This window comes from Protopterus annectens, chromosome 3.part0 (assembly GCF_019279795.1).
Source record: "Protopterus annectens isolate FY-2018-M chromosome 3.part0, PAN1.0, whole genome shotgun sequence".
In the NCBI taxonomy this organism is placed as follows: domain Eukaryota; kingdom Metazoa; phylum Chordata; order Ceratodontiformes; family Protopteridae; genus Protopterus; species Protopterus annectens.
The window spans coordinates 1,167,755,675-1,167,776,586 of NC_056731.1; the positions used below are offsets into that span (position 1 = coordinate 1,167,755,675).

Below are 20,912 nucleotides of genomic sequence, written 5' to 3' on the forward strand. Positions count from 1 at the left end.
CCTTCTCCTGCTGTATTTATAGAGTGTTGACATCATCAGTCTTTCCAAAGAGGAATGTACATCTTTTAGTGTGTTATCCCAGTCTTCATAAAGACCATTCCTTTCACAGAGAATTGCATACATACACACCACCCTGCCACCACACACACACACACACACACAGCATTTACAGGATTCAAACCCCTACCTAACTATGTTATGATACATGAGAGAGCTGTATTAGCACAGTGCGCTATTCGCATTACTAGAGGTTCCCCTTCTCCTGCTGTATTTATAGGGTGCTGACATCATCAGTCTTTCCAAAGAGGAATGTACATCTTTTTGTGTGTTATTCCAGTCTTCAAAAAGGCCATTCCTTTCACAGAGAATTGCATACATACACACCCCTCCAAAGAGGAATGTACATCTTTTAGTGTGTTATCCCAGTCTTTAAAAAAGCCACTTCTTTCACAGAGAATTGCATACATATACACCCTCCTGCCACCCCACACACACAGCGTTTGCAGGATTCAAACCCCTACCTAACTATATTATGATACTTGAGAGAGACGCATTAGCGCAGCGCACTATTCGCATTACTGGATGGTTTCTTTTCTCCTGCTGTATTTATAGGGTGCTGACATCATCAGTCTTTCCAAAGAGGAATGTACATCTTTTAATGTGTTATCCCAGTCTTCAAAAAGGGCATTCCTTTCACAGAGAATTGCATACATACACACCCCCCTGCCACCCCACACACTCAGCGTTTGCAGGATTCAAACCCCTACCTAACTATGTTATGATACTTGAGAGAGACACATTAGCGCAACGGGCTATTTGCATTACTGGATGGTTTCTCTTCTCCTGCTGTATTTATAGGGTGCTGACATCATCAGTCTTTCCGAAGAGGAATGTACATTTTTTAGTGTGTTATCCCAGTCTTCAAAAAGGTCATTCCTTTCACAGAGAATGGCGTACATACACACCCCCTGCCACCCCCCACACACACCGTTTCTCAGGCTCCCTCTCCAGAATCGAACCCTGATTCCCCGTTACCCGTGGTCACCATGGTAGGCACAGATAGTACCATCAAAAGTTGATAGGGCAGACATTCGAATGTCGCGTCGTCGCCACGAGGGCACGCGATCGGCCCGAGTTTATCTAGAGTCACCAAAGCTGCCGGGCCGAGACCCGGATTGGTTTTGGTCTGATAAATGCACGCATCCCCGGAAGGTCAGCGCTCGTCAGCATGTATTAGCTCTAGAATTACCACAGTTATCCAAGTAACGGTGGAGCGATCAAAGGAACCATAACTGATTTAATGAGCCATTCGCAGTTTCACTGTAGTGTCCGTGTGCACTGAGACTTGCATGGCTTAATCTTTGAGACAAGCATATGCTACTGGCAGGATCAACCAGATAGCAGCACGATACTTGAGAGAGACGCATTAGCGCAACGCACCATTTGCATTACTGCATAATTTCCCTTCTCCTGCTGTATTTATAGGGTGCTGACATCATCAGTCTTTCCAATGAGGAATGTACATCTTTTACTATCCCTCAGTATGGGGGATAACAATATCTGTACATTAACAGACGCCTAGTTCAGGGTCACATATGCACACTGGCACTGCCAGGTTATGTTCTATACTATGCTTCATGAACACAGGACTTGTAATACACAACACAAGTCGGGGGTGTATCCATATACATCATAGATACACACACCTCTGGGTTGGTACCACTGCACTAAGCATGACAGGCCATACATATACAACTACCATTGTGCAAAACTGCCTTTTGGTTTCGTGTGTAGTTCAGACCACCACCCCCCCCCCCCCCATACCCAGGAACCGCTCTCGGCTTTCCTTGGAACAGTGTAGGATATGAAGGTCTTCACACACACCATTATAGTGGTTGACTTCAGGTACACAAATATTGACTGGGGATACTACTCAGGCCCTCAACAACATCATCCTACAGCCACTACAATTTGTGGATCCATGTGCTATGGCACAACCAGTCACCACACCCACAAGGGGGAATACATATTGGACCTGATCATCACCAACATGGGGTCTCTATGTTCCACATCAGAGGTAGAACCCTCATTGTTAAGATCAGACCATAAACAACTTTCCATGGACAGCCATATCCCGTCCCCACCTCCAGCCAAGGAAATCACTGTAAAGAATTTCTCAAAAGCAGACTTTGCACTTGTGAAGACTGGGGTGGAATACTTCAATGGCCCCATGCTGGAGGATAATACAGCCCAATCTGCAGAATCTTTTACAAACGCATTGTATGAGCACCTGCAGGTATGCATTGATCATGCTATCCCAAATAAAACCATGACTCCTCCAAAACAGGAGACCTGTCTGGTTGTCCCCGGCCATATATAAGCTGTACAACAGAAGGAGGAAGCTACTACATAACAGAGCAATATCCCACAGAGGGAGGACATCTCTGAACAGTATTGGCAAGACACTTCAATCCCTCATATAATCATCACTTGCACGTTTTGACAGTGAAATTGACCAGACACTACAGATAATCACAAGGCCTTCTTTAGTTATGTCAGGAATATGTGTGGAAACAACCCAGATATGCTCTGAATTGTTGCATAACAGCACAACATATGCCAAACCTACGGACATAGCCTACACCCTGGCAGACAGAGTCTGCACAAACGCCCCCCCCCTTACCCCCCAAGGGTACAGATGCCCATCCCAAATTAATGTAACCTCCCTAACATCACAGATGCACAGGTGAAAGGTGCCCTCTCCACAGCAAATAACACAGCATATGTATGGGACCGGACGGTGTCCCAGGCTGCGTCCTACACGAGCTCTGAGTAGAACTAAACACTCACATTAAGTCACTGTTCCAACTTAGCCTTACTACAGGATATGTACCCTGAGAATGGCATACAGATACAGTGCTCCCACTCCACAAAGGTGGTGCCACAATGGACCACAGGAATTATCTAATCTAGTCTACCAGACTAATGTGGTAGAAAAAGCTATGGAGCGTATTATCATGGAAGTCATAATCAAAAACATTGTGAGCCTCCAGACAATGGATCATACACAATTCGGCTTTGTTAAGGGCAGATCTTGCCTCTTACACATAGTTCATATCTTTGAAATGGTTACTGAAGCCATGGATGAGGGCAAGGTAGTTCACACAGTCTACCTGTACCTTGCAGAAGCCTGCAACACAATACCCCACTCAGGCATCATACACATGCTTACCAGCTTAAATATCAACCCCTATATCACTAGATGTGTTGCTATCTGCCTCAGGGATGGAACCCTCATGATCAGAATTGCAGGTGCCATGTCCAGTTCCAGACCAGTTACAACTAGTGTATCACTGGGCTCAGTTGTGGGACCTGTCCTGTTCAGTATATACTTCTCTGAGGTTCAGACTAACACGGGGGTATTATGTCTAACAAATGTCACAGATGACTGCTAACTGGGGGCCATAAGCAACACTGCAGCTGACACATGCTTCCTCCATAAGGGTCTCACAGAGATGGATGCTTGTTGCCAGAGCCATGGCCTCATGCTAAATGCTAAGACGTGCATAGTCATCCCCTTTGGAGAAAACAAGGTGCACACGAATCACCACATAAGTGGTAATCCATTAAGTACAGAAGATGTATTTACAGATTTGGGGACCAACATAGATCGTAACCTCTCCTTTGCTAATCACATTGACAGAGTCATTGCAAAGACCTTTATATAGCCCTCCTTATCACATGGGGGGTTGCATGTAGATCATGGGAGGTCATTGCAGCCCTCTACTAGTCACTCATCAGGCCCATGTTTGACTACAATGGCCCTTTTGGGGTTTACCTTACCCAACACCTGCAGCAACTACAGTGTCCACAATAGTACCTCTGCAAGAGGATCATGGGCTACACACAGATGTCCTATGCAGCTCAACTAAAGGATCTTCAGCTCTACTCAATTGCTTAATGCCTACTCAGAGGTAATGTATGCCTGACGTACACAGCCATGTCAAACCCAGAAGTAATGGACATGCTCCACCTCATAACATACAAGACCCTTAGAGCTACACACTCCAGGGACTTAAACCTCAGCACGAAACTAAATAGGACATGCTGCAGGGACAGATTCATTACCCAGAAGCTCCCCTCACTCTGGAATTGAATCCCAATTAAAGTTAGACATAGCCCCTCGCCAACCCTCTTCCAGCAAAATCCAGCTGCATGGATGGGAAATTGCGAATTCACCCCTGGGATCTCCACTATGTCCCTGCTTGACAGAGGCACAGCAAACTAGCCTTAAAGGGTGCCTTCTGTGACCTACTTTACAGAGGCACAGTAGGCTACTTTACTGGGGAGGCGGACGCCAAATACACTCTGCCTAGGCTTATGAATTCCCTAGGGCAGGCAGCCTAGTATCGACCTCTGCACTTATGTTTATGTTGGGGATGCACAATAGTTGTTGCTGATACTGTTTGCAGGTCTTTATTTCCGTAGCTTTCCCAGTTTCTATGAACAACTTGTGTATCTGCGTAACATGTTTGATCATGACAGGGTTCCAGTATATTAATATATGTGTCTGTTGTCATTTAACTGTGTGCACAGGGCAGATTGCTGTATCGTGGGAGGTTCCTGGCTTAACACATACAACTGCCAGATATGTGTGGCCGACTGCTATACTCAGACATGGCTGACTGCTATACTCAGACAAGTGTGTGAGCATGCCCAGTTCAGGCTTTCCATGGTTTGTTGTCTGACATATGTCTCATTTATCCAAGTGTGTGAGCATGCCCAGTGTGACCTTTTCATATGTTGTGATCTGACATCCACTACATTTGTGGCTGTGTGTGAACATGACCAATATTGACTTTTATACTGTGTGTGTGTTGGAAGTCATGTTGTGTTCTTACTGCCAGACTCCTTTGTGTCATAACTCAACAGGGATTGTTCTGTGCCTGCAGGGTTTCCATGGGATAGTTTGCAAAGACATGTCAACATTCTTTCATACTGGCTGAACACTGCAATACTGTCATGGTGTACTGGTTCAGTACTTTCACTATGGTGCACAGTATCATGGGTTTGAGTCCCATCTCTGCTTTAAATGTTCATACTGAGCAGACCAGACTGGTTAAGGGCCAGTTGGGCAACTATGAGCATGTTGCATTTTGTTCAGCTATGGCCTACTTAAACCAGGCTTGTCCAACATTGCTGTGTAATCACCAACTTGGGTGGACATTGCCAAACATTACTCCACATTGACCACAGTTGTACTAGTTGGTGTGTGTGATTCTGTTCATAGGTTCATACTAGGCTATCTGCCCTAGGACATTTATAATCCTAGCCAGAGTGTGTTTGGCTTTCAACACACATTTTAAGTGGAGTTTGCCATGACATTTTTCAAGGTTAGTATACTGTGCCTCTGTCTAACAGTGACATAGAAGTGGTACCCAGGGTAAACTTACTATCTCCCATCCGCTCATCAAGATTCCTCTTGAAGAGAGTCAATGAGGGACTCTGGCTAACCTGGAGTGGGAGTTTACTCAAGAGTGGAGGGAGCCTCTGGGTTATGAATCTGTCACTCCAGCCTGTCCTATTTATTTCAGTCCTGAGGTTCAGGTCTCTTGGGCGCATAGCTTGATGGGATTCTGATTTTCCAAGGTGCAGCATGTCCATTGATTCCAGGTTGGACATGGCTTTATACATCAGGCACAGGTCGCCTCTGGGCAGGCGGTATGCCACTGAGTGGAGCTGCAGTTTCTTTAACCGGGCAGCAAATGGCATGTGTTTGAGCCCTTTGATCCTCCTGGTGTGGTACTTTTGTGGTCTTTCCAGCTGCTGCAGGTGTCTGATAAGGTACATCCCACAAGGGGCATTGTACTCAATTATGGGCCTGATGAGGGATGAGTAAAGAGGCACAATGACCTCCCCTGATCTACATGTGAATACCTTCATGATTAGGTGGGCTATATGAAATGTTTTTCTAAACACTTTGGCCACGTGGTTGTCAAATGAGAGATTGCTATCAACTTGGGTCTCCAGGTCCCTTATCACTTCTTCCATACTTAATGGGTTACCACTTATGTGGTAATTTGTGGGCACTTAGTTTTTGCCAAAGGGGATGACTATACACATGTTTGCGTTTAGCTTGAGGATATGGCTCTGGCACCAGTTGTCTGTTTCTATGAGGCCCTTTTGTAGGATGCTTGTGTCAGCTGGAGGGTCAATTATGGTGCCCAGTTTGCAGTCATCTGCAAACTTGTTCAGCCACAGTCCTTCTGTGTTGGCCTGTACCTCCGAGAAATATATACCAAACAAGGGAGATCCCAGGACTGAGCCTTGTGGGATGCCACTTGTAGCTGGTTTGGGGTCTGACATGGCTCCAGCATTTCTGACCATGTGGGTTCTGTCCTTGAGCCAGTTTGCAACCCATCTAGTGACATAGGGGTTTATATTGAAGCTGGTGAGCTTATCTATAATGACCAAGTGGGGTATTGTATGGAAGGCTTTTGCAAGGTCCAGGTAGGCTGTGTGGACCACCTTCCCCTCGTCAATGGCCTTGGTGACTGTTTCAAATGACTCACCAGGTTTAAGAGGGGGGATCTGCCCTTAACAAAGCCAAACTGGGTAGGATCCAGTGTCTGTAGTTCCGCAATATCTTTATTTCTGAGGTCCATGATGATCCTTTCCATAGCTTTGCAGACCAAGCTAGTTTGCAGTATCCATTGAGGTACCACTTTTGTGGAGAGGGACCACTGTTGCTGTACACTGCTCTTTGGGTACATATCCTGTGGTAAGGCTGAGATTGAACAGTGTTTTTATGTTTTTGTTCAATTCTTCTTGGGGTTCATGTTGGACATAGCCCAGGACACTGTCTGGTCCCATTGCTGCTTTGTGTTTTGCTTTGGAGAGGCTGGCTGTTACCTGAGCATCTGAGATGTCAGGGGGCCAGCACTCTGCTGGGATAGATATTTGCCCTTTTGGTGGGGAAGGGAGGGGAGTTTGCACTGAACCTGTCAGCTTGGATGTTGGCAATGTCTGTGGGTTTGGTGTATTGTTTGTCATTTTGGACTAATTCTGAGCATCTCTGGGGATTCCCACCCAGGTTCCAACCATAACTAAAGAAAGCCTTGTGTTTATCCTTAGTGTCCTGTACAATTTTTATCTCAAAGATGGCCTTAGACGATTTTATGTGTGGCCGTAGTTTTTCAATAATACTGATCAGAGATGCCTTCCCTTTTTTGGGATTTTGATCTATCATATAGAAGCTTCCTCCTTGTATTGTATGTTTTTTTATGGCTGGGGTCCACCAGACAGGATGCCTGCCTTTGGAGGATTGGATCTTGGTTTTATTTGGGATTGCATGATCCATGCATTCCTGATGGTGTTCATAGAATGCGTTTATAAAGGGTTCTGAGGTCTGGGCCGTATTTTCCTCAGGCTCAGGGGCTGTGAAGGATTCCACCTCAGTTTTGAGGAGTGTGCCATTTGCTTTAGTGAAAATGTTTCACTGTGGTTTTCTGGCCATGGGCTGGGGTCGGGATGTGAATATCCAGTGAGATTACTCTATGGTCGGATCTTACCAGTGAGGGATACACTTCTGGTCTTGGGCATAGAGTCCCCATATTGGTGATGATCAGGTCCAGTATGTTTTCCCCTCTTGTGGGAGTGGTAGCAAATTGTTCCATAGCATTTGAGTTTATAAATTCTAGAAACCTTTGGGCTAGAGTGTTGCAGCTAGGGTAATGCTCCCAGTCTATGTTTGGGTAGTTGAAGTTGCCCAATATAATGGTGTTTGGGGAGACCTTCATATTTTCATGTGTTCTCCAGTCAGCCAAGTGTGGTTCCTGGGTTTAGGAGGGTGGTCTGTAGCAGGCAATGAACTGGAAGGTGGTTTTACCCACTGTTAGTTGCACATGGATAGTCTCTGATGCTTCATGCTTTGCCACCAACCTAGGGATGTGGGTATCTTCAACAAATATTGATACTCACCCTCCTTTTGTAGTTTGTTCCATGTTTTGCGGCTGTAAAGCATGGTATGAGGTGTAACCTGTTAGTGCTTGGGTGAAATTGGGAGCCTTGAACCAGGTTTCTGTTACTGCACAGATATCAACATTCTCCATGCTGAGGAGAGTTTGGAGTGTATGCATCTTGCAGTTTAGACTTCTGGCATTGAGTAGCATTACTTCTAGTTTTTTATCCCTTGTGATACCTATGGAGGTGGGTTTGTCTTCTGAGCCTTACTTAAAAAAGGCACTATGGGGGTGACAAGAGCCTTTGGCAATATCCAAAAGGCCACAGGTGACAGGTGAAAGCCATCCCTAGTGAAGCATCATGTCTTGTCGAGCATGTCATCCCAGGCTGACAGGCATTGGATCCCCTTTCACTGACATCAATACTTAGGCCAATTGTTGTAATTGATCGTCTTGTGGCATCATGTTTGGTGAGGGTAGGGTGATACTCAAGGTCATCAAGTTTGCATATACTACATGGTGGTAAATGCTGTTTAGCACTACCTTACATTGCTTAACACATGGCAATCATGCCTCAGGTGGTGCTGCAGGGCTGCCTATGTCGGATGCACATACTGCACTCCCTGCACATGTTTGGATGCAGGTTGTGTCAAATTAGGCATCCCTTTCACTATATGTGGGAGTCAGAGAGAGGTATCATTTCCAGGGTTGCTACTGAGCCAGTGTATGTGCTATGCATTGCCTCTTTGCCAAGGCCAAGGCATACTGGGCACGCCTCCTTCTGCCTACTGGGGAAGGCTCAGGTTGTTCCTCCTCTGAGTCACGCTCTGCCTGTGATGGCCTTAGCAATGGTGGGGGGCTGTTTGGCCCAGGCCTATGCTGGTCCTGCTGCAGCTGTTTATGCAGAATCATATTATGTAGCATAGCACATACCATGACAATTTGGGTACATGTAGTTGGTGAGTATTGCAAGGCTCCACCAGATGTGTCCAGGCACCGGAACTGTGACTTGAGCAACCCAAACACATGCTCAGTTACATTTCATGTTTGTGCATGTGCCTCATTATGGCATTCCTGTTCAGGTGTGTGTGCGTTTCTGATGGGTGTTATCAGCCACGGCTCCAGTGCATAACCAGCATCCCCCACTAAGTGACCATGTGGGATGACCCCATTGGCAAATGTCTGGTACAGCTGTGTCATTTGCCAGATATGGGAATCATGGTATCTTCCAGGGCAGCCAGCACACACATTCATTATTATGCCCTGGGCATCACACATGACCTGGCAGTTGATGGAGGGGAAGCCCTTGCAGTTAATGTAGGCCATACCCTGCTCACCGGCTGGTGCTTTGATGCATATATGCATGCACTCTATTGCACCCACTACCTCAGGGTATTTTGCTATTTGCTGGAAGAGACGCATATTGCTGGCCAATACCTCACGGGAATTGGGGAAATATACATGATCACCGACATGTGCTGACATGGCATCCAGGAACTGGTGCAGTACCTTGGATGCTGATGCCTGTGATATCCCCATCATATCACCAGTTGGTCTCTGGAAGGTACCTGTTGCTAGTATTCTTAGGCCAACGCATACCTTGGTTTCCACTGGGATAGGATCCCCTCTGTTGGTTCTGTGTGTGAGGCGTGGCCTGCACAGCTCAACAATTTGCTGCAGGAGGTCTCTGTCCACTCTATAGAGCTCCACTATCTCCAGCTCATGTAACCCCTGGTAGGTGACCCTGGGCCTGTACACTCTTCTCCGTCTCCTCACTGTGGGTTGTCCGGCAGCATTTGCATTGTCACCACCCTCAGCATGTTGCATATGTCACCTTATAACAGCAATGGTAGCCCCTAGCATTTTTTGTCTGAATGAAGCTTTTTCAGTTTTCACTTCTAGTAGCTTATTCCAGTGTTGCAGTGTCTCTTGAGAGAAACAAACTGCACTGCTGTTTGCAGAGTTTTAAGTGCTGGGCTGGGCTAGTGTTCTGCCTGTGTAATTGCCTGATTCTGATTGTTTTCACCTGCTAGCTCTACTAGTATTCCCTGGTAGCTTCCTACTATCTGTTGTGCTTCCTTTTTCCTTTCTGTTTCCTCAGGGGGGAGCGACGCGGATACAAGCACAAACACACTCACAGCAGCTCACACGCGCGCACACATGCTTACATGGACTAAAACTTGCTTATTCGGGTTAAAACGCGTGCACACCAGCACAAACGTGCTTACAGGTCTTTAAACAGCCTTATACATGCTTACTCCGGCTTAAATGCGCGTACTCACGTTTTCACGCGCGCACTCTGTCTTACTCGGGTTTACAGGCACGCACAAGCATGCATACCCACTCAGCAAGAAACTTTGGTGTTATCCACAGTATACACCTTCCATTTCTTGGCTTTCCCTGGCCTACCTGTTGACACACCTCTTTCCATGATATCTAACTGACAGCTGACACATGCCACTCTGCTCCTATGAGCTTCACTACTTTCATACATACCCCCCTTGTGATGTCACCTATCTCCTACTCTGTTACTCCCCATATCCTACTTTTACACTCCACTGACTGTGCTCATTTGCTATGTAAAAGTGCGATTCACTATCCTAACAGTCATTTACATAGAATTGCCTACTAATGCTTGGTTACATGTCTTAGACTGGGCTTCTCCCCTTAGCAACCCCTACTCGGTGGCCATGTTGTCTTCAGCCTGCTATTCTCTTACATTGTAATTTAACAGTTTTCATAGATTCCATGTTTGTGGCTTTTATTTTCTTATTTTATGATTTTTTTTAGCACACCCCATTTGCGTGGCACTGCGCTAAGCTTAAACATCGAAAATCGCCAAAAAAAAGTATTTTTATTTTAATTTTGCATCTGGGAACATTTCCAATGGCTGTATATTTGGCCATTGGCATGCTTCCTCATCCATATGCAACCTTTATTTGGAGCTGACAAGCCTCAATTGTGCTATTTGCAGAACGGTACTCAGTTGTCAACTGAGTACATTTCTGCAGCTAACATGTCTCCTACTCAGACAGGTTTGTGCTTCCTGGATCGCAAGTTTACCTCGTTTGCATGCCTTTCAGCTGCAAGTGTGGTAATTTGCATATCCCAGCCCTGTCCGTGTAGGAGACGTTTTAGGAGCTCTCTTACATGCCCCTACAAGCTGTTCCTGGATCGCTCGTCAGACATGATGGCTGCATGGAGTCTTACTCTACTTGTACACTCCGTGCAAGCCATCGTGAATCCGGCAGTTGGTTTCTTAACTGAATAAATGATAAATGCATACACACACAAGCAAACGTGTGTGTGTGCACACGCATGTTCACGTGCATGTGTTCATGACTATTTTGTCTTGTGCAGCATTCCATGACTGCATTTTTATCATCTCTGATATCTCTATACTCTGACCTTTTGCTGCTCATCAATTACACACACACTCCACTCCTGTTCTGCAGATTTCTATAGCATCCTCCACCCCCCACAGATGCATATATGAAAAAATGTGTATCTCATCCAAGAACCACAGACTGTCATGCTTTGTACCTAGCTGAACCTGAGCACATGGTGTTTTTACTGTAACAGATATTCTAACAAAAAATCAGGTGGAGGTGTTATGAGATGGATTAAAGATAGTTATGAGACCTGTGATTATTACATGTTCAGTGATAACACCAATACTATAGACTGTGAAACTGTGACAATAAAGACAACCCTGGGACATATAACAATTATTGTAGTGTATATATAGTGTATAGATCACCAAAGTCAAGTGCAGATGACCTAGAGGAATTCATACATTTCTTGCATGAAACACTGGAGGGAAGAATAATATTAGCTGTGGACTTAAATTTACCCAGAACAGACTGGAAAAATATTGATTCTACAACATTAGTAAAGAAATTATTCACAACGTATATTTAGGAACAATAATTGCTTCAGATTGTAAAAAAAAAACTACCAGGGGATGGAACATACTAGACATTTTGTTTGTGTTCCTAAATAAATTATTGTTACTTCAAGTCAAATTTTACCACCATTGATGTGCAGTGATCATAGGGTTATAAAGATTAATTTGTTGCTAGGTAATTCTGCTAAACTGAAATCTAAACCAGTGCACAGAAGGTTAATTATAGATTAAATTAAAGCAAAACAGTCACTATGTAAAACTAACTGGAGTGAGGTATTCAGTGGCAAAACTGCAGATAGAATGTGGAAAGATTTGAAAGAGAAATTGTTTGAGTGCAAAAAATAAAAAAAAATGTTTAACATCAGGATCTAGGCATATAACATCAGGGGGATATATTTCCATAAGACCAAGATACCTGATTAAGGTGAGAGACAAAAAATATAAGAAATGGAAGAGAGGTCGAACTACAACTTTGAAAACTGAAATAAACAAGCTGGACAAACAGATTAAACATTGTTTGAGACAAAATCAAGAACATTTTGAAAAAAATGATATATAAAGATATTGAGCATAATAGGAAACCTTTTTATAGATACATAAGATGTGGAAGGAGTAAAGACATATACATTGATAAACTGTGTGCAGATTCAAAAATTTATTCTCATGCACAACATATTATAGATATATTTACAAAATCTCATGCAAAACAGTTTGGCTCCACAAATGGTGTGATAAGTTGTTTTAGTAGCATCCAGGTAACCTCAGATACTGGAATGAAATTAGATTATATTGAAAAAGAACTGCACAAACTGGATCCAAACAAAGCACAGGGAAAAGACAAAATTAGTAACAATGACCTGCGAACACTTCAGCAAGAATTTATGGTACAATTATATCTAGTATTCACTAGGTCATAAAAATATGGGGAGATTCTTCAAGATTGCTCACATGCGCTTATTAAACCTGTCTTTAAGGGAAAGGGGAGTGGGACAAACCCAGAATCATATAGACCCTTAAGTCTACTTTCATGTTGTGAAAAAATAATGCAGAAGGTAATATTGGATAAGTTATTGTCAGAACTGGATAGGTTGGGACTTGAAACCATATATCAGCATGCACATGTTGAAACTAGATCTATTACCAGCTGTAATATGATGTTCTATAACAATATAATAACAGCTATGAATGAAAAATTGCACTTTGATGTAATTTATATTGATTTAACTTCAGCATTTGACAGGTTCATACACAAAACACTGATCAATAAATTATAACAACTAGGTATTCATGTAAAATTCTTGGTTACAGTCAGGGTGTCTCACACAGCTCTGTCCTAGGCACTTACTTGTTTAGATTGTATATTTCTGACCTAACTTTTTCATCTGAGGTATTCTACAGTCTATATGCAGACGACCTGAAATTGGGTAAACTGATTACATGTGTTACAGATAAGATATGTCTGCAAAATAACTTCACTAAATTGACCATTTGGGTACAGGAGAATAATATCCTGAAAAATACATCAAAAACTAAGGAGATGAGATTTAGGAGATATAAACTGAAAGGTGAATATTTAATACAGCACACAGTGATTGAAACTGTAGACTCATTTAAGGACCTGAGTATATGGGTAGATCCAGCTATGAGTTTTTCTAATCATATCAACCAATTGGTTAATGACAGTTATAGCGCTATAGCTTGTATAAAAATATTTATAAAGTCTAGGAAATCTAAAATTATGAAGTAATTGTTTGTTAGTTATATTAGACCCAAACTTGGGTATGGAATAACAATATGGAAACCCTATAAGAAATCAAGCATGAGTAAACTGGAAAGAGTACAGCAGAAGTATAACAAGGGCATCCATGGATGTGAAAATTTAAGTTATTATGAAAGATTAAACTATCTGAACTTGTACAGTGTCTCTTATAGATATTTAGGAGGAGATCTTATTCAGGTGTATAAGACATTTAGAGACAACTACCCCTAACAATGTTTGGTGTTATCAAAAAGTGCTAGAGAGTCATCAGACAACCTGTGTAGAAGATTCTATAGGAATGAGAAGTGCACTAACTGGTTCTCTGACAGAGTAGCTGATGCATGAAACAGACTACTAAATTACATTAAAGCAAGAACTAGTTTAGATATTTTTAAAAACAGCCTGGACACTTATTATAGGAACACGTGTTTTGGTATATTGGCAAGCTAGAAGGGCATTAATGCCAGTGCTTGAAATATTTGTATGTATGTATGTATGTATGTATCAGAGTAACCATCAGTGAGTAGCGGGTATGCATCATGCTTAACATGCAATACATTTAGTTACCCAAGTTGCCAAAATGTTGCAGATTGTCATGAGTATGATTCTCTTCATAAAACATGTTTGGAACAGTACTACACACTAAATAGTGTCCTCCATATATATGTCATATTGACTGTAGGCCATAGAGGGGTATGCTTTGGGGCACAGAGAAAGGGAAGCATGTTCAAGGGGTAAAAGGGAAAATGGCTTCTGGTTGATTACACTAATTGAAAGAGCTGTTATAGTTCACTGTCATATAATGGATATATTCAATTTAAAAGTTATTCAGGCAAATATGACATTAGTAGTTTTTCTTATTATAAGGGTAAATTATTCCTGGTTTCATAGCATTCTTCAATGAACTTCTAGTCCCTCTGAATCTGCTACCATATCTTCCTCACACCTCATTGTGAAGAATGAAAACAAGTTACTTACGCATTAGCTGTCCTCATTCCAGATCTTACCTGAATGGGCATAGCCATAATTTTTAAAAACACATGAAATGAAAACAAGTGTTCATGAATGCCAGCTATTCCTGGTGACTTACACAGTCGCTGTCCTCATTCCAGATCTTACCTGAATGGGCATAGCTAGAATTTTTAAAAACATACACCAGCTACCAAAATCTAGACTCTTCCCCCCTCCAAGAGCAGTCCCTTTCTACCTCACATCAGAAGCTTCATATTTGTGGACAGCATACCTGCCCTTTTCATGGTGTATGTCTAGCTATCACCTACCATTTATTTTCCTAAATATACATAAAAAGCTATATGCCTTATGACTAGCAAAGCATTTTCCTCATCCTTGTCTTAGTACCCTTCACTATTTTTAATTTCTGCAAGTCTTTTAAGTTACTAATACCATAATGGGAATGGACCCCATTCCTAAGTCAAAGTATAATTAAAGTTCATGAAATTAGTATTGTTTTAGTGCACAGCAGGAACGAGGTTTAAGAGGCAGGATTTGAATGAGCCAAATAATGCTTAACTGACAATGACTGTCTGGATGGTTTATAAGTGATGTATAATGTTTACAACTACAGTTGTTTCAATGGTGTCTGTGATGTAAATGGTTTGCAACTAAAGTGATATAATTTTCTATGTTTTCATTTATATAAATGTAAGATTGCCTTTGTCATATGTGTAAATTTAATAAAGATTTTTGGAATAAAAAAAAAAAGTGCTCTTTGCAGCATCCTCAATGTGCCCAGTAATGACTCCTGCAATTCATATGGAGTCACATGTATTAGTAACATATCTAAGTTGTGTCTTTTGGCTTTTCCTGGTTAGGGGTCACCACAGCAGATCTAAGGTCCGCTAATAATTGGTAGTTGATTTTTACATGCCAAGATACCAGCCCTGACGCACAACCTTCAATGAAGGTATGCCCATTCACGCATGTCTCCATGCAGAAGACGCTCTAGCTGAGAATCGAACCCGACAGTGTCTTACTGTGAGGCGACAACACTACTGCAGCACCACCACTGCAGGTATTAGTATTATTCTTTTTTATGAGACCTGTTGCTCCTACTACTATTGGAACTATCTGGGTATCCTTCTTTCACATTGCTCTCATTTCTGCTCAAAAATCCTGGTATTTTATGAATTTGTGTCTCTCTGTATATAAGACGCTGTAGTCACTAGGTGTAGCAATTTCAGTGATCAATGCTACCCTTGTCTTCTTTCCATGGGCTACTATGTCTGATTTTCTTGCATCTGTGTTTTGAACTGTTGGTAATGCATAATCCCATGTGATATAAACTTCATCGTTTTCTGTGATTCTCTGTGGAATGTTTGATATTTAAAGTATTGATCAAGATTTTTATTTCCTTATTTTTTATAATTTAATTGTTCCAATTCTAATTTTCATTCTTTATTATAAAGTAGAACAGTTAGATTTGATATATGAGTAACTTACGATTGAGGCTTTTAATACAATATAATAGTTCCTTTCACAGTGTTTTATATTGTTGCCTACTATTGCAGCCTCTGCTTAGATGGTTTCTATGGTAACCTTATTGAGACTGGACCGATTTGACACGTGACTCAGCCCTGATTTTGTATTTAATCAACTTAATTTACTATTCCTGGGATTCATGAAGCCCTGCACAATGTGCAGAAATAGTGCAGGAGCTGCTGCACGCAATATGTCCGCCAAGCGATTCAGCAAAGGGCTTCCGGGACATGCATGAGTGCTCCTACATTATTCCTGCACAGACACCACTGCCTTATGCTAATTACCTCATTTGCCGGTGAAAACAATGCAAATGAGATGAATGAGCGATTCAGCAAGCAGGCAGGTGTTCGTGAAGGAATAGTGTAACCTGCAGAAATGTATTAAGTAACTAGCTGAATACATTTCTGCAAATAAGAAAACGAAGGCATGAGAGCCTCACATAAAGCATGTATTCTATGTATTAGACATGCTAATGGCCAACTATATAGCCATTGGCATGAAAAATAGTTTAATTTTTATAAAATAAAACTTTTTTTTTTGGCCAATCTTGGATGTTTAAGCATAGGGGAGCAGCACACAAATGGGATTGTGCTAAAAATAAAAAAAAAAAATGTGAAAAAGCAATTTTCAGGGAAATCTGCATTTTGTCATTATATGCAATGACATGCAGAATGAAAACAATACCAGGGATCAGTTGTTGCTAAGGGGAAAGGCTCAGTGTGAGTGCAGTAACTATGGAGTAAGGCAGTGGGGTATGCAAATGAGGGGAATATTACTGAATCACAAATTTCTTCTAAGTGTCAGACTGCACCTAACCGTGTAGGTGCTCTAATATGGTCGTATAAGCATGAGAAGTAAATGTCATCAAAAGGGGGTGTGTCATGCTTGTTGTAAGCACATTGGAGCACTATTGTCCAGGTTTGTGCTTAGCTAAGCACAACAGCTAAGCAGGGGGAGGTGGGTCTGAGGCTGTAATGTCTGACATGCAGTGTATACCACCACTAAGCATCAGGAGTGTTAGTCAAATAATACATGTGTATTTCAAAAAATAAAATAAAATAAAAATAATAATAAAGTAAACAGGGAGAAAAACTTTGAACCTTGTACTCTTGCCACAGACAGTGGCTAATTTAACTCACTATACTAAAGGATTGGATAGTGTTGTAGGGTTGTTTTTTACATAATAATACATATTAAACTCTAATGTTGAGCATGATTCAATGATTGCAATAGTCCATTAGTCACAAGGGACAGTGAGGTGAGGCTTTAGTACAGAGCTGGGAGGAGCACTAGACAACACCAGGGAGAATGTTTAAAGTATTGTTGGAACTCACTAAAATGTTAATAGAGCAACAGCTCTAGTGCCACTATGCACTTTACAAACACTAACAAGAATGAAACTTTAATATCTGGCATTATTGACTGATTGTAAGGATTTGTGATTGATGAGTGTAGAGACAAAACAATAAGAGCCATTGGAGATGTTCTGTCAAATCTAGACAGCTAAGAGGTTTGTGGTATGTGGTACGTGTGTGTGTGTGTGTGTGTGTGTGTGTGTGTGTGTGTGTGTGTGTGTGTGTGTGTGTGTGTGTGTGTGTGTGTGTGTGTGTGTGTGTGTGTGTGTACATGTGTGAGACAGTGAATGGGGGTACCTGTGCCAATGTAATACAAGGTCTGTCAGTGTTAACTACCACAGGAAAGTACTAATTTTCATAATTTGCAGTCATGGTAACTAAAAGTAATTCAGAGACATGCGAATCATGGGTCTATGTTAAATCATCAAACATTTAAAAAAGCGAACAATGATTTATCGAATCCATGTAAATGAAAGCTTACAAACTCGAACGCTTAGAACAGTGATTTTTTTTTCCAAGGGAAAAAAATTGCTGTTCCACAAAACAAAACAAAAAATGTAAAACATTACATAAATTGGGGGTCTTTGCCCCCCCACACCCCCCCTACTTAACTATACTAACTCCGAGTTCGCACTACTGTCACGAAAACGACAAAGTAACAGAAGCAGCCAAGCAATTTCTTTCCCAGGGAAAGAAATTGCTTATATGCCGTTTCACTATTTTGCCTTTTCCTGATTTCAAGTTCAATCAAGACGCATTCGAAAGAGTGCATCTTTGATCATTTAATAGGAACCCGCAAATCATCTGATAATGAGGTCTTTCCTCATTGCGGCTAACATGTCTCTGAATCACAAATTCCTGCATCATGTAAACATGTTTTTGTGCAGCTCTTGCTACCAGTGGCAGGGTTCTTTATGAATCGCTGGAAATATCCTTATAACTACATGGTGACTTGCTTGAAAACTGGAAATTGTAGATTCAAAAGATTATACGGCATCTTGCATAGAGTAGAATTAAGGCTAAGCTGGAGAAAATTCAATATGCAATGTTGCTACATGTCATGTGAAGAAGCTATAAAAAGTATTTAATTTTTTTTAGCCCAAGAGAGGGAAAAAGACAAGCTAGCAGTAATACAAAGTGATTTAAAAAGTGTATTGTTAACCAAAGAAACATCTCACTTACATCAAATACTACTTGTTTTTCATTAGAAACCAGGGAGTTCAATAAAATATTGATTTTTAGTTAACCTAGCACAAGACTAGAGAAAAAAACTTTGAGTTTGGTTATATACATGTTTCAGTGATAGCAGACAGAATTGCCTCTGGCATTTTAAATGATCATGACAGAGATAGCTTACAGAATGTGCCTGGTTTAATACTAAAAACAAAAAGCATTAGATGTATGCAGGGCAACTGAACTAACAGATTTGGAAATAAAAGGGCTGCTTGAAGAATGTGAAATGTAAAAAAATAAAGACAGATTTCTAGCTGGTAAAGCTTATGAATAGGATCATAGGAAGTTACGAGGCTATTGGCCCTGAGGCCCTTACAAGCCTAGCCAAGAATTGACCTCATGTTCCAACAAGTCAGCACCTCATGTCCCTGTCCAGCAGGGACACAGGTGGAATCCCAGGAGTGTATATAAATGACATATAATTCTTTACAAAACTCCAACTAGCTATGCTGATATATGTTACACATCCACTACCCTACTTCTCCCTTACATCATCACACTTACTTATTTTAAATATTATATTATTTGTTATATATATTTTTGATGTAAAATAAAATTCCTCTGCATAATATTTCAAACTTGCTGTAGTGTATGTTAATGGTGTTGGAGGAAGCATTTTACATCCAAAATACGACACTTAAAAAATCCAGGCATTTCCTTTATTTTTTGGTCCCTTACTCCTAAAACATTTGTTTTTTTTTTGCCAGTCACTGGAAATTTGAAGTTACTAAATAATGGTATACATTTGAGTTTCATACTATTATTTTCTTCAAAAAATTCATACTAACACAAATCCTTTACTTAAGCAAGTTTGTAATTTTATAAGAGAAGTAATTAAAATCTGTTCCTATTTTTGGACTTTGTTCCTCCTTATCAGTGGGAGTGGTAAGCAATAGGTAGCCTATCTACCACAAGAGGAGTGGTTTCTGGCCCAGAAATTATAGTTCATTGGCCGTTTGGGCAGTTTTTTTCCATCTCTTTCAACTTTCTGGTTTAAATGCCTGCATTTGCATTTGTTTCCTGTCTTTCCTGTAACTAGTCTAGTCCAGATACAGATTTGCTGTATCCAGGACTGTATATAAGCTTCTGAGACCTCCAAGCCTTTCTGTGTTGGCGGGAAGCCTTTTAGCTTATCAGTGGGAGTGGTAAGCACTAGGTAGCCTATCTACCACAAGAGGAGTGGTTTTGGGCCCGGAAAATGTAGTTTATTGGCTGTTTGGGCAGGTTTCCATCTCTTTAAACTTTCTCGTTTAAAAGCCCGTGTTTGCGCTTGTTTCCTGCCTTTGCTGAAGCTAGTCTAGTCCAGATACAGATTTGCTGTATCCAAGACTGTTTGTAAGCTTCTGAGGGATGCCAAAAAGTCTGCTCTTCAATTTTACCCTTTGATCTGCTAGTTCTCATATCTTCTGCACTTTTACTAGCTTATTAGTTTAGCACTTTACTAGACTTCTTGTAGCAATTATTGTGGCACACAAACGTTCTACAAGGAAACAGCTGCAGTATTTATTATTAATGCCTATCCCTCCAGGCGTGTCTAAAGGTCAGTTCCCTATTAACCTGACAACCCTCTCCTCTTACCTCCCAACACTCAGACTTGTGAGAGATCCACTTATATATCCAAATTGGAAGCCACGCACTCTCCAGCTAAGACCAGGATAGCTGGACAAGAGGAGAAGGTCAACACTAGTACCACACCACATGGAACACATAGCCCTCCAGAACACACACCAGCACTGCCTTCACATAAAAACACAAACCACACACTCACCTTTGTGGAGGCTCTCAATAAAAATCTACCCAAACAGCAGAGACCTCCAAGGCAGAAATGCACTTGACCACCAAAACACATCACTAATCACGAGACACATAATTCTCCTAAACAGTGTACCACTAAACCAAAGCCGCTAAGGCAAAACAGCATGCCTAACACACTAGTCATAGGTGACTCAATAGTGAGGCACATTGATGTCCCACTCACTAGGTTGAATAAGGAGAAAGTAACAGTCATCTGCCTGTCAGGTGCAGGGATCAGCCACATAACACACACACTCAGGTCCCTCAACAACAGGTACAAATTTGACTCTATCATTGTACATGTGGGTGTGAATGACCTGAGATGTACCTCTCTGGACTACATGAAAAGAGACATGGAGGAGCTCTTGGATTATGTAGCCCAGGCAGGTAAGACCCTAGCTCTG

At 41.7% G+C, this 20,912-nt stretch overlaps 1 long non-coding RNA gene across 2 annotated transcripts; it reads right to left on the bottom strand.

The window, feature by feature from the left end:
- Positions 1-1,184: 1,184 nt before the first annotated feature.
- Positions 1,185-20,289, bottom strand: LOC122797300. 2 transcript variants are annotated; one of them, XR_006364057.1, is made up of 4 exons: positions 20,280-20,289; positions 3,205-3,208; positions 1,833-1,834; positions 1,185-1,380 (listed from the first exon to the last, which is right to left on the bottom strand). It is a non-coding gene; the product is annotated as an uncharacterized LOC122797300 (long non-coding RNA). The 2 variants fall into 2 exon arrangements; XR_006364058.1 differs by lacking the exons at positions 1,833-1,834; positions 3,205-3,208; positions 20,280-20,289 and adding an exon at positions 5,914-5,924.
- Positions 20,290-20,912: the final 623 nt, after the last annotated feature.